The sequence below is a fragment of the Pseudorca crassidens genome, chromosome 12, assembly GCF_039906515.1.
Source record: "Pseudorca crassidens isolate mPseCra1 chromosome 12, mPseCra1.hap1, whole genome shotgun sequence".
Taxonomy (NCBI): Eukaryota; Metazoa; Chordata; class Mammalia; order Artiodactyla; family Delphinidae; genus Pseudorca; species Pseudorca crassidens.
This window is the reverse complement of record NC_090307.1, coordinates 80,984,154-80,999,126: the sequence shown is the minus strand read 5'-3', so window position 1 is coordinate 80,999,126 and position 14,973 is coordinate 80,984,154. Positions and strand designations below refer to the sequence as shown.

General features: G+C 43.1%; 1 pseudogene; it reads left to right on the top strand.

Annotated features, from left to right (window-relative positions):
- The first annotated feature begins 11,616 nt into the window (after positions 1 to 11,616).
- LOC137204181 (large ribosomal subunit protein eL38 pseudogene) lies at positions 11,617 to 11,829 on the top strand (annotated as a pseudogene).
- The last annotated feature ends 3,144 nt before the right edge of the window (positions 11,830 to 14,973 follow it).

Sequence of the window (14,973 nt, the reverse complement as noted above, 5' to 3'; positions counted from 1 at the left end):
CTATTGTATGGATTGTTGCTTGTTTGCAAACGAAATCCTCCATATGGGAACATTTCAGATGACCTCACTATTATGCTCTAGAAACACCTCTGCAATATATATTCTTTTACATGTACCTTCATGCACTTGTTTGCTTGTTGTTTGTTTTCTCCTGAGAATAAAATCATAGAAGTGGGCCAAACATCATTTACATTTTAAGTTTGGGATACCATATTCCAAATCGGGCAGAGTCTCTGTGACTGACCGATTTTTAAAGCAAAAGGACACCTAGTGATCAACAGGTTTACTCTCTCATGGTTTTCGTTTTGTTTCGGCCAATGGGGGTGGGGCGGCGGTGTTTACACTCTCATTTGTTTTTCAATGTTCCTTTCTATCTCCACAGTTTTATATTCATGATTTCAACAATATATGTAGACTATCTGATCCACGTAAGAACACAGATCTCACTTAGTAGTCTATGTTGAACATTTTCTGATGTTATACGTTTCAAAAAATGGTTTTTTTAAAACAACTGCCAGTTACGATGACGTCGTGAATTATTTGATCGTGCATTTGCTGTTAGATGTTGAGACTGATTCTCATTTACCCCTTCACTGGACAGTTGAGGAAACCGAAGTTCAGAAAGGCTCAGGGACTTACCAAAGGCTGGCATCCAGCTGAAAGGAGAATCTGTCTGGTCTGTGGGGAGATGTCTCGGCAGAGTCGGGCAGGGCTGGGCACCCAGGAGAGCTTCTGCCAGCCAGAGCGGAGGAGCCAGGCACACCTGCAAATGCCTCCAGAAAGCCTTGTTTTTACCCAGAAACCAAGAAGTGCCAAAAAAATCCAGGTAAAGACTCAGCCCTGGGGGCCTTTAGGGGCTCCTGGCATTTAGTAGATGCTCACTATTCACCGCTTACTCAGAGCGCTGTCGATGTCTTAAAGGAGGTGGGAAAAGCAATTTTTAAAAACAAAGAAAAGCAATGTTGTATTCATTGACACACATCTACTGTGTACACTTGCCTTTCTGGACTGTAAATTGTCTGTGTGTGTTTGTCTCGGTGAGGAGCTTTTGTAGGGCTGCTGTGGATAGACTCAAATGAATGAGCCTGTGAAACCACAGGCTGCTTTGTTTGTTGAGTGAGGGCAGGAAATTCATTGATGTGGTTATTCAGTGGAATGGCTTCATTCCAGTTTTACTCTTGTGCTTCTGCTAGAGAAAGTGTTTCGTGAGGGAGGCCTGGACAAAGATAAATCTCCCACGTGTGGCCACAGCTTAAGTTCAGAAACTGTTGTCAAGACCATGCCAGTCACCTGGAAGTGTGACTCCAGGGGCCCAGGCTCTGGCTCTTGGCCAAGCAGATGAACTGAGACATTTTTCTGGAAATTGATCTTCAACTGGTTTCCAGGATTCCGCTTGTTAGATTTTTTTTTTTTTTATACTGAGGTTTTTGCTTTTACTCTACGAGAATTTCAAAGCATTTAAAAACACCCTTTAAATTCCCACTGGTATCTTCTGCATAAAATATTTTTAGGAAAGAGTTAGGCAGAAAATTAATTTTTAAAACAAGCAAATTCTAGTTCTTCAAAAAATTAAAAATAGAATTACCACATGACTTAGCAATCTCACTTTTGGCGTGTAGATCCAAAGGAATTGAAAGCAGAGTCTCAAAGGGATATTTGCAAGTCATGTCTACAGCAGCGTTATTCACAATAGCCAAGAGGTGGAAGCAACCCAGTGTCTGTTGACAGATGAATGAATAGACAAAATGTGGTGTATACATACAATGGAATATTATTTAGCTTTATAAAGGAAATGCTGACGCAAGCTACAACATGAATGTATCTTGAGGACATTACACTAAGTGGAATAAACCAGAAACAAAAGGACAAATACTGTATGATTCCACTTATATGAGATAGCTAAAGTGGTCAAATTCACAGACACAGAAATTAGTGTTGCCAGGAACTGGGTGGGAAGGAGGGAATGGGGAGTTGTTGTTTAATGAGTATAGAGTTTCAGTTTTGGAAGATGAAAAAGTTCTGGAGATTGGTTGCACAGCAGCCTAGTATAAACACACAATAGAATATTATTCAGCCCCAAAAAGGAATGAAGTGCTGATACACGCTATAATGTAGATGCACCTTGAAAACATTGGGATAAGTGAAAGAAGCGAGACACAAAACGGCAAGTATTTTGTGACTCCCCTTATGAAATATCCAGGATAGGTAAATCCATAGACACAGAAGGCAGACTGGTGGTCACCATGGCTGGGAGGAGTAGGGAAGGGGAACTTCTGCTTACTGGGCATGGTTTTTTTGTTTGTTTTTTTGGCTGCGTTGGATCTTCGTTGCTGTGCGCGGGCTTTCTCTAATTGCAGCGAGTGGGGGCTACTCTTCATTGTGGTGTGCGGGCTTCTCGTTGCAGTGGCTTCTCTCGCTGCAGAGCAAGGGCTCCAGGTGCACGGGCTTCAGTAGTTGTGGCTCGCAGGCTCTAGAGTGTAGACTCAGTTGTTGTGGCGCACAGGCTTAGTTGCTCCGTGGCATGTGGGATCTTCCTGGACCAGGGTTTGAACCCATGTCCCCTGCACTGGCAGGCGGATTCTTAACCACTGTGCCACCAGGGAAGTCCCTGGGCATGGGTCTTATTTTGAGGTGATGAAAATGTTCTGGAACTAGATAGAGGTGGTGGTAGTACAACATCGTGATGTATCAAACGCCACTGCATCATTCACTTTATTTATTTATTTATTTTTGGCTGCATTGGGTCTTCATTGCTGTGCGTGGGCTTTCTCTAGTTGCAGCCAGTGGCGGCTATTCTTTGTAGCAGTGCATGGGCTTCTCATTGCGGTGGCTTCTCTTGTTGCGGAGCACAGGCTCTAGGCGCACAGGCTTCAGTAGTTGTGGCACGTGGACTCAGTAGTTGTGGCTTGTGGACTCTAGAGCACAGACTCAGTAGTTGTGGCACACGGGCTTAGTTGCTCCGTGGCATGTGGGATCTTCCTGAACCAGGGCTCAAATCTGTGTCCCCTGCACTGGCAGGCAGATTCTTAACCACTGCGCCACCAGGGAAGACCCTGCATCATTCACTTTAAAATGGTTTATTTTATGTTACATGAATCTCACTTCACTTAAAAAATAAGTAAATTATAGAAGTCACCTGCAAATATTTGTAGGCTCAGAGGTTGCTTGCAGTATTACTCTGCAAATAGCACATGCTTTCAGAGACTGGGAAACAGAAATGGACAGATTAACTGGTATAAACACTGGTGTTGGTTTGCCAGCATCCATCTCTCTTTCGATTAATAGCACCCCACTCTTCCTTTGGGGAACCACCCCTCTGTCACTCTCAGTTCATGTGGTTTAGGAAGGGCTGAAGGGATAGTCATGTGACCTAAGGCTGGCCAATCAAAGCATTGCATCCCTCTGGTCTAGCCATTGGTTCAGGGATGCACAGGTGAATGAAGCCAAGCCAATGAGACTCAGTTCCAGGACCTTGGGTGGAACCACTGGGAAGAGGGAATCTCTCTTCCAGCAGTGCTGCTGAGGAGAGAGAATGTCAGCCTGGAGCTGTTGGTGGTAATCTGACCACTGGGACCAAAGAGGCTGCCTGGGAAAGGAGCCAACACAGAGCAAAGTAGCTCTGAGACAGAGAGAGTCATTGTGACATGGTGACATTGACACTGTTTGACACCTGGATGGAGCCAAGCATGAAGCAAGATCTACCCCTTGGACTTTTCAGATACGTGAGCCAGCTAATTCCATTTTGGACCTGTGCCAATTTAAGTTGGATGTTCTTCACGTGCAATAAAATGAATCCTGGATCAATGCAGATGATCTGCTCATTAAAAAGGAGCTAGAGGGCTTCCCTGGTGGCGCAGTGGTTGAGAGTCCGCCTGCCGATGCAGGGGACACGGGTTCGTGCCCCGGTCCGGGAAGATCCCACATGCCGCGGAGCAGCTGGGCCCGTGAGCCATGGCCGCTGAGCCTGCGCATCCGGAGCCTGTGCTCCCTAACGGGAGAGGCCACAGCAGTGAGAGGCCCGCGTACCGCACAAATAATAAAATAAAAAGGAGCTAGAAATAGAAACTAGGTCTCCCAAATCATGCTACAAGTCAGTGAAGCCTCATTCATTCAAATCTTAAGCTATCAAATTAATGATTATTCAAACTGGAATCTTTACCATCTTCATGAAAAATGGCTTGCGTGTGTCTTTTTTTTTTTTTTTTTTTCTTGCGGTACGCGGGCCTCTCACCGCGGGCCTCTCACTGTTGTGGCTTCTCCTGTTGCGGAGCACAGGCTCCGAACGTGCAGGCTCAGCGGCCATGGCTCATGGGCCCAGCCCCTCCGCGGCATGTGGGATCTTCGCGGACCGGGGCACGAACCCGTGTCCCCTGCATCGGCAGGCAGACTCTCAACCACTGTGCCACCAGGGAAGCCCTATGCCTGTGTCTTAAACAAGAGAAACTATAGAATGCCTGGCCTGGCCACAGCCGCTCTGAAGCCCTCATGAGTCCACCCCCTGACCCACCTGACAGGCAATGCACAGGCCTGTCAAACCACCTGTGAACTGGCCTGGTTCAAAAGGATGACCTACACCAATCAGATTCAACCTCTTGAATCTGCACTAGTATATATGGAGAAGCAGGCAGGTGTAAGTGGTAGGAACTAATGCAGAAAGGAGAAGATGCACAGAGAGTGCAGAGGGGCCGTTAAGAGCCTTGGGCAGGCTGGAAATCAGAGGCAGCAGAGAGTGTGGGTAAAGGATTTATAGTATGGAGGAGAAATGGCCGATCGGCAGTGGGAAAACAGCAGATTCACAGAGAAAAACGAGCACCTGGAGAAACAGACAGCCTTCCATCTCCAGAACTGACCCGCTCCACGGAAGGGCTCCAGGTGGGTGCCAGACCACCAGCACTGTTTGAGCAAACACCTTGTTCGTTTTTGAAAATTTACTGTTTTGAAGTATAGTTGATTTACAACATTGTGTTAATTTCTGCTGTACAGCAAAGTGATTCAGATATATATATATTCTTTTTCATATTCTCTTCCATTATGGTTTATCATAGGATACTGAATCTAGTTCCCTGTGCTATACGGTAGGACCTTGTTGTTTATCCATTCTCTATATAACAGTTTGAATCTGCTAATCCCAAATTCCCAATCCATCCCTCCCCCACTATCCCCCTTGGCAACCACAAATCTGTTCTCTATATCTGTGAGTTTGTTTCTGTTTTGTAGATATTTGTGTCATATTTTAGATTCCATATATAATTGATATCATATGGTATTTGTCTTTCTCTTTCTGACTTACTTCACTTAGTATGATAATCTCTAGGTCCATCCACATTGCTGCAAATGGCATTATTTCATTCTTTTTTATGGCTGAGTACTATTCCATCGTATATACGTACCACATCTTCTTTACCCATTCATCTGTCGATGGACATTTAGGTTGTTTGCATGTCTTGGCTATGGTGAATAGTGCTGCTATGATCATTGAGGTGCATGCATCTTTTTAAATTATAGTTTTGTCCAGATATATGCCCAGGAGTAGGATTGCTTCATCATATGGCAACTCTATTTTTAGTTTTTGAGGAACCTCCATACTGTTTTCCATAGTGGCTGCACCAATTTACATTCACACCAACAGAAACTCCTTGTTCTTGAGGTGACCTCAGCACATCTCAGTGCCAAGAAACCCAAAGAACATGCCCACATTATTTTTATGTTAATCAGGACTCTTTCAGTTGCAAGTGACTAAAACCCAGTGCAAATGGAATCTTTAAAGAAGAAAAGTAATTAGTTCCAGTACTGGGATGTCAATGGGTAGTTGGCTTCAGAAGTATCCAGATCCACAGGCTTAAGTGGTGCCCTAAGTATCTGTCTCCCTCCTGTTTCTCAACTTTGTTTGCCTCTGGGCTGGTTTCAATCCCAAGTAGATTCTCCCTTTATGTTGCCCTATGGCCATTACGGTCAGCAGCTTCTAAGATGGCCCCAGCAATCCCCACCTCCTGGTATTCATGGTCTTGTGTAATCCCCTCCCCTTGAGTAAGCCACTTCTAACCAATAAAATATGGCAATGTTAATGGGATGTCACTTCCGTGATTAGGTTACATAAGATTAGGACTTACAACTTGCTAGCACGTACTCTCTATTGCCTTCTTGGCTTGCCGGCTTTCGTGAAATCACCTGCCAAGTATAGAAAGACTCACATGACAAGGAACTGGGGGTGGCCCCTGGCCAACAGTCAGTGAGGATCTGAGGCCCTCGGTCCAATGTCCCACAAGGAACTGAATCCTGCCAACAACCACCAAGTGAGGTTCGAAGCAGATGGTTCCCCAGTCAAGACTCCAGATGAATGAGGTGTCCGGTTCCCTGTTAAAAACTAATGTGTGGGCTTCCTCGCTGGTCCTGTGGTTAAGCCTCCACGCTTCCACTGCAGGGGCGCGGGTTAGATTCCTGGTTGGGGAACTAGGATTCTTTATGCTGTGTGGCGCAGCCAAAAAAGAAAAAGTTAAAAAACAACAACAGCAAAAAGCAAAAAATCCTATGTGTGATTTCTCAGGCCTGACGGTAGGCAATTCAGAGGGTTTACCTGGCAGGCCTCCCAGGGGAAAGCTGCCCCCTTCCCCCCATGCCAGACCTGGTGCACAGACAGCACATTGCAGTCTCTAAGGGAGTTGCAGTCCAGGACTCAGCCCCTCTGACCAGTCATGCTCTTATGCATATTATGCTCCTTCCTTCTTGGGTCCCTTTATCTGAGGTCCTGGGCAGAGGTCCTCTCCAGGCACCTCTGCCCTGGCCTCCTTATTGGGGGTGAGGGGACATGACGTTGCAGACACTTGCTCACTCTGACTTCATACCAGGTACTTTCCCACTCCAATCCCTCCTCCCTCTACATCCTCACCACCACCCTCCCCCAAGTCCCAGGGGCTATAAACTGCTAGAGCCTTTTGTCTGGGGTCCCTTCCACAGTGAGACACATATAGGGGAAAATGCAACAGGGAGAGTAGGTACTTTCTCCAGTTTCAGCCTCTTCCCTAAACCATCACAGTAAGTGATCAACGGCTTAACTCTTTCATTTTCAGCTTGTTGCTTTATTCGGCTACTTGCACACCTGACACTTCAGCGCTCTCTCCCAGCTAGACTGCGATCCTGACAAGGAGACCCCAGCTTAGGCCGACACCTTGACTGCAGTCTCTTGAGAGACCCTGAGGCAGAGCCCCTGATCCACAGAAATTGTGAGATGATGTATGTATATTGTTTTAAGCTGCAGAGCTTGTGGTGATTTATTATGCAGCAATAGCTGACCAATGATAGCCACCAACGGCTTCAGGCCTGCGTTCATTCAAGTTAGCAACCCCAGCAGAAGGAGGGACTCCATTGCTCCATACCTCCAGCAGAAAATAGGGACTGCCTCTCACTAATCCAGACCAGCTGTGTGCCTAGCCCTAACCTGCTCCTGATCATTCTGACCAGCCTGGGGCCTCATCCACTCCCATAGCTCCATCCCAACCCTGTTTGCTTAGAGTTGGGGAGAGGCAGCTTTCCAAAGGAAAATAATTGCGCCGATACCAGAAAGAAGAGAAACAGAGGCAGGAAAGCAAAAGCAAGACCTATTTTCTACAAGTAGCAAGGAAGTAAAGCCCACACCTTCACAGAGATACTGTTAACCAGCTCAAGAGAGCAACTTGCAAGCACCGTGTCAGTAAGCGCCTTGCCTGACTACACAGGTAGTACAAATTACCTCCGATACCAGCCACTTTATTAGACTCCATCTCTACTTAACAAAATTTTATTAGCTTACTAGAACTTTCTGCATGCTCCAGAAATTAAGAAACTGCAGCTGACCCTTGAACAACACGGTTTTGAACTGTGCAGGTCCACTTGCACATGGATTTTTTTCAATACATATATTGGAAAATCTTTTGGAGATTTGTGACAATTTGAAAAAACTCAGATGAACCACATAGCCTAGAAACATGGAAAAAAATTAAGAAAAAGGTAAGTCATGAATGCATAAAATATATATGAATATACATATAACATACAAAATATATGTTGACTGTTTATGTTATCAGTAAGGCTTCTGGTCAACAGTAGGCTATTAAGTTTTAGAGGAGTCAACATTTATACATGGATTTTTGACTGCATGGAGGGGTTGCCCCTAACCCCCATGTTGTTCAAGAGTCAACTGTATATTTATGAAAACACATTAACCTACCACTTATTTTGATTTCCCCAACTTGTTTGAATTAGTAAGGTTTTGCTGTAATTAACATTTGTCCAGAAGTTCCAGGCAAGTGAACAAAAGGGTGCCCGGTCATTTCCCTGTAGTTGAGTCATACTCCTAGAAGGGCAATGTCAGAAATACAGAAATATACATGTATATTAAAAAATAAATACATTATCTACATATATTACTTTTGTGAATTCCACTTTGGAAAGAGAGAGAGAAATTTAAGTTTACTTAAAAAGAAAATTAAATTTTTTTAATCTTTTGGCTGCATCGCATGACACGCGGGATCCTAGTTCCCCTGACCAAGGATCAAACCTGTGTCCCCTGCAGTGGAAGCACAGAGTCTTAACCACTGGACCGCCACAGAAATCCCAAAAAGAAATTTACTTTTAAAATTCAAATTTACTACAGTGTAAGTAGTTTGAGGGGCTACGTGTTTGGCTTTACACACTGACATTGGACTTCTACATAACATATGGTGTATTGTTCTTCTCAGTTTCCCGTGAGACACCTTGACTATGATTGTACATTTCAATTTGCTGTCATGGGAAATAAGATGTGTAGTTCACTGAAGTATCTTCCATCTCTCTAACTCAACCCCTCCTCCCACGATTAAGAGTCCAAATAACCCCCCCATATACAAAAATATATGTGTGTGTATATATATATATATATATATATATATACACACACTATCATCCAATACCCTTTTAGACTAAGATACAGTGGTTCCCATTCTCATATTTGTGCTGAAAAACATACCCCCAAAAAAGTTCTTTTGGGAGGATATATGTACCTGAAGGAAGGACATTCAAGAAGTCATGGAGAACAAAGAAACTGGTAAACATATGGGTAAATATAAATGTGCATTGATTGTAAAAAGCAATAACAGGATGTTCAGGAGGAGGATAGAGGTCATGGTTAACTCTCAAGCAGCAGCATCCAATAGAAATAAAAGTTGAGGGCTTCCCTGGTGGTACAGTGGTTAAGAATCCGCCTGCCAGTGCAGGGGACACAGGTTCAAGCCCTGGCCCAGGAAGATCCCACATGCTGAGGAGCAACTAAGCCCATGTACCACAACTACTGAGCCTGCGTTCTGGAGCCCACAAGCCCCAACTACTGAGCCCGAGTGCCATGACTACTGAAGACCCCACACCTAGAGCCAGTGCTCCACAACAAGAGAATCCACCGCAATGAGAAGCCCGCGCACCACAATGAAGAGTAACCCCTGATAGCCGCAACTAGAGAAAGCCCACGCAAAGCAATGAAGACCCAACGCAGCAAAAAAAAAAAAAGTTTTCGATTTGATCACTAAAAAAAAAAAGGAAATAAAAGTTGAGCCACATATGTAATTTAAAATTTTTGAAGTAGTCACATTAAAAATTTTTTCTTAAAGCAGGTGAATTTAATAAAAATTAAAAGCAGGTGAAATTAATTTTAATAATATATTTCATTTAACTCAATGTACCCCAAAATATCGCTATTTCTACCATACAAGCTGGTGTGATTGCAGGGAAAGTGAGCTTAGAAATCACTTCTCTTTTAAACCTAGAATATACAGCATTAACAAAGACTGGGGGCAATGCTCAACTCACACTGTTGGAAGGACTAGAAAGTAATATAACTTTTCTCGAGGGCAATTTGGCAGGATCTATCAAAATTTCACTATGCGTGATTTTTTCTCCAATAATAATACCTCTCCTGAGAATTTTTCCTGCAGGAAATTTCACAAGGTTCACAAAGCCTGAACATTGCTATGAAGCATGGGGTGTTCATTGTTTTGTAGTTTGTGATAATGAAAAAAAGGAAACAACTTAAATGCCCATTGAGTGGAGGATTAACTGGATTATGATGAATCCACACTATGGAATCATCATAACTATGGAATACTGGGTAATCTTTAAAAAGCATTAGCTGAACTTAAATGTAGTGACAGGAAGCCAGACACAGAAGGCCATATATTATATGATTCCACTTATACGAAATATCCACAATAGGCAATTCCATGGAGACAAAAAGTAGATCAGTGGTTGCCAGGAGCTGGGAGGTGTGAGGAAGGGAAATGGGAAGTGACTGCCAGTGGGTATGGGGTTTCTTTCTGAGGTGATGAGAATGATCTGGAATTAGTGGTGATGGCTGCACAAACTTGTGAATGTACAAACAACCACTGAACTGTACACTTTATTTAAAAGGGTAAAAAAACAAAAAAAAGCAAGTTGCTTACAAATATATAGTGTGTGATCTCATCTATGCTTTTAAAAAAATCTGTATGTTTACATGTTGTATATAATTCATGTGTATGTAAACACACAACTGGAAGGATAAACAACAGTTAACTGGGTTTTTTTAGGGAGAAATAAAAAGAAATAAAAAGAAAGAAATAAAAAGATTTGTTACAGGGACTTTTGCTTCCCACAGGTGGACTGAATTATTTTAAATTATATGTTTACAAATTTTCCTTTTAAGACAATTAAAATATTTCTGCTTAATTGACAAGCAGGAAGAGTTTTAAAAAACGGGAAACTAGAGTAAGCCAAATAATTAGTATGGTCCTGTTGATTATTTGATATAAAAAATGTAGATAAAAATTATAATTTTTATAATTGTAATTGTAAAATATTATGAATTATATTATAATTTATATATTGGATTGGCCAAAAAGTTCATTCGGGTTTTTCTGTGAGATGTTATGGAAGAACCCGAACGAACTTTTTGGCCAATCCAATAATTATAATGTTATATTTTATTATTCTATTTTATTGATATTATCTTTATATAATTATAATATTATAATAAATTATAAAATAATAATATACATATTCTGCATGTCCCAAATGACATAATGATATGTATTCAGCTTTCTTCTTTGTCAGGTTCCACGCTAAGCCTCTCATAATGGCTTTCTCTCATATAATCTTCTCAGTATATCCTAAGATAAGGGCTATAGTTATCATTCCCATCATTGCCATTTACAACAGAGGAAACAGGCTCAGAGAGATCTCATAGGGAAGCTTAGTAGCAGTGGGCTATAGATATAATTTTTTTTTTTTTTTGGCTGCACGGCTTGTGGGATCTTAGTACCCTGACCAGGGATTGAACCCGTGCCCTTTGCAGTGAAAGCACGGAGTCTTAACCACTGGACCACCAGGGAATTCCTGAGATATAAATCTGAGTGTGTTTGATACCAGAACCCAGGGTCTTATCCTGCAGCTGGTTAGAAAAGATTGGAATGCAGGCTGGGAAACAGAGAGCATAAGAAAGTGAAGAAGTGGCAGTGAGTGTCTCGCAGGCTGTACGTGGGGAATGGGGGGTAATCCGTGGTAATCCAGGCTGGGTGACATCTGGGGACCCCGGGCCTGGATGGAAGGTGCCAGCCAGGCTCTCCATGCCTCATTGCCATGGCTCACAAAATTGAGGAAATCAAGGACTTTCTGCTTACAGCCAGGTGAAAGGATGCCAAGTCTGTCAAGATCAAGAAAAATAAGGATAATGTGAAGTTTAAAGTTTGATGCAGCAGATACCTTTACACCTTGGTCATCACAGAAAAAGAGAAGGCAGAGAAGCTGAAGCAGTTCCTGCCCCCAGCTTTGGCAGTGAAGAAGCTGAAATGAACCACGCATGCTGATTTGAACTGTACTGAAATTTTAAAAATTAAAAAAGAGAAGAAAGAAAGTGAAAAAGTCACTAAGGAGATAAATATTGAGGACAAGAGCAGTGAAACTTACCTGTGACTTTATATAAACTTAGATGAAGATGCCCATTTAAAGATGGTCCCCAAAAGACAGGCTGTACCCTGAAGCAGGGAAGATAAACAACTCCTGGGGAGGCCAGATATCCCCTGGAAGGGGAGAAGCTGAACTGATTGTCAACAAGATAGTTTTGGGCAAACAAGAACCATCTTCAAGATTCTAGAGTTTTGTGAGCAAGAGATGCCAAAATAAATCCTCTCGTGAGTGCTACATTCAGTGTCGCCGTTCGTTTCTGTTGGGGCCAACACTCTATTTGTTCACTTACCATTTACTGAATGTCTACCAAGCCCTGTGCTAGACTCTGAAGACAGAGACCCGGATGAAACATTGTCCATACCTTCAGAGAGATTCCAGGCTGGAGCAGGAAGACAGACATGTAAAGTGATTCTTACAATTCAGAGTGGCAAGGGTTCTGATATAAATTTCCACAGGGTGCTACAGGAATACAGGAGAAGGGTACCTGTCCCTGCTGTGTACACCAAGGAAGACTTCTTGGAAGAGGTGACCACTTGAGCCCAAAGAATTTGTGGGAATTAGCCAGGTGAAGGAGGGAGTAAAGGGCATCCCTGGTAGTGGAAAGAGCAAGAACATGGGTGGGGGACATGGGGGTGTAGAAACACCATGGCTTGATTGAAGCAGTCATTGTCAGACATTGCTGGAGCTACAGGGATGAGTGTGGGCTCCATGAAGGCAAAGCCCTCTCTTTGTTCTGTTCCCCATTGTTACTGCAGTATCCAGCATGGTGCCTGGCACACAGTAAAGGTCAGAACTCCAGTAAGGAGTGTGGGAACAGAGGGGAGGAGATGGACTCCAGGGCTGGAGTGTGTGAGTGACTGAAGAGTGTATATGTCTGAAAGGACTTTGGCAATGAACAAATGCGCTGAAAAGTGAAATTTCACATTCCTTGGGGTTTTGCCTTTTGGGAGTTTCCTATTTGTAAAAATACAGATTCATTCCTATTTGACATTGGAATTGTACAACAAAGAATGTTGCTCACCACCCGTTTCTACAAGGATTAAGTCATTAGCCACTGCAGTGATTGACCGACAGTGCACTCTGACAGGAATTCAGGATGAAAACCAGGATGGGGTACTCTGTACTTTAGAAAACAGGCCCCTTACATAGTTAGGGTGTATATTCAGGAGGAATTTTAATGAACCCAGATTCTTGCATCTTCCCACACATAGTAAAGCACTAAAATCATGAACTGAGATACCTGTTACTTGTGACTAGCAGTAACCGTTTACCAAGATGTATGCTTGACTGCACGTATTCCCTCACCAAAATCATATGTATACTGGCCTCTCCCTCTATGTCTTTGAAGCAGTTCCTCAGAGTTACTTAGAGACTCTTTCCCAGGCTATTGTCCTCAATAAGGTCCCTGAATAAAACTGAAACACACAATTCATGTTGTGCGTTTTCTTATTTCCATCGACAGAATGGTCAGAAATACATGCTGAGAAGAAAAAGGAGGTCTAGGGTAGTTAAACCTAAAAGTAACTTACTTATCCAGGAATCTAACCTTCCATCTCCTTTCTATTTCCACAAATGCCCTATATCTTCTGAAGGCGCCCACCTGGAACCCCTGCCTCTCCAGAACCCAGCCGAGAATCAAGACTGCCAAGCCACAAAAACAAAGGTCATAGAGTCCACAGCGGAGCAGGTAATTTTCTCATTTAGTGTCTCTGTATTCTTATTTTACCCAGAGTTCTAATAAGTTTAGTCGTCTGGGTTCCAAGGTAGAGAATGTATAAAGCAACAAATTAAACAGCAAATTGACAGGAGCAAGAAGCACAGTTATGTTCATAGTTACCGATTGCTGGACATCTACTGCCTGCAGGGTACTTTACTGGCGCATGCTTCATCAAGTCCACTCAATAACCCCCAGAAACGGAGGCTCCAAGAGGGGTAAATAACTTACCTAAGGACACATGGAAACGTAAGCAAACCTGGCAGATAGGAGGAACCAAACCCGTGCTCAGTGCCTAACCTGCAGGAGGAATTAAAGAAACAGCAGTCTGGGGCCATTTTGTGTGTGAGATAAGCCCTTCTGGTTCCCACAGATAGCAACGTTCAGACACAAAGGGTCATTCCTGGAATCGTCATGAGAAAAGATTGCATTGTGTCCACTGCGCTCTGTTCAGAGTAAGGGAACTATGTGCTACATTTCAGAAATATCAGATAAGTGGGTGAGTTCTGGCTTTGTCCATGAGCTGTGACCTTGAGCACACTGCCGCTTTTCCTCCTCTGATGGTGAGGGTTATTGTTTGAACCAACAATCTCTGAAATTCTTTGAGTTCCAGGCAGCTTGGACCAACTCCTATCTCTTGGAAGACCTTGGCTGTGGAACCCAGGGTCCATTCAGGACTGAGAGCGCCACCTGGTGATTCAACCTTGTAAGTGAGATTTTTCACTTCCTCCTGTGCCCAGCCAACCCAGTCGACAATTCCAGTTTAGACCTGCAGGATGGTTTTTTTTCCCCTAACTCCTTGAAATTGCTTTTAAAATGTTGTGAATATGTGTATTTTCCTGGTTAGAGGGTACATAGATTTTCATCACAAGTTTCTTAATCCTCCCTTTCCCCAGTCCAAGTTTTTACTTCTGTCAGTAAATGTGAGGCCCAGAGCAGAAGTGATTCATTCTATAAACATGGGCTGGAGGCTGTGACTTTGTTTGGAAAGTTATTTTACCTCTCTGAGCCTCAGCTTCCTCATTTGTAAAATGTCGATAAGATTTGTACCTCCTTCTGAAGTCTGCTCAAAGAATAGGAGGAGAACTTCCATAGAAAGTGTGCCTGGCAAGAGCATTATTATATATTATGAGGAAATTTTCTCAAAATCTTGCAAGAAGTCAGCCATTGGCTGGAAAAGCCAGGATGCAAGTAGGTACTGTGTCTCTGCCAGTTTAGCAGAGACAGGGAATTCTAGACAGGGAATGAAAAAATCTTAGAGTGGATTTAAGTTTAATGCACTTGTCTTTGAGAAATGGGATGGAACTTTTGCAAGG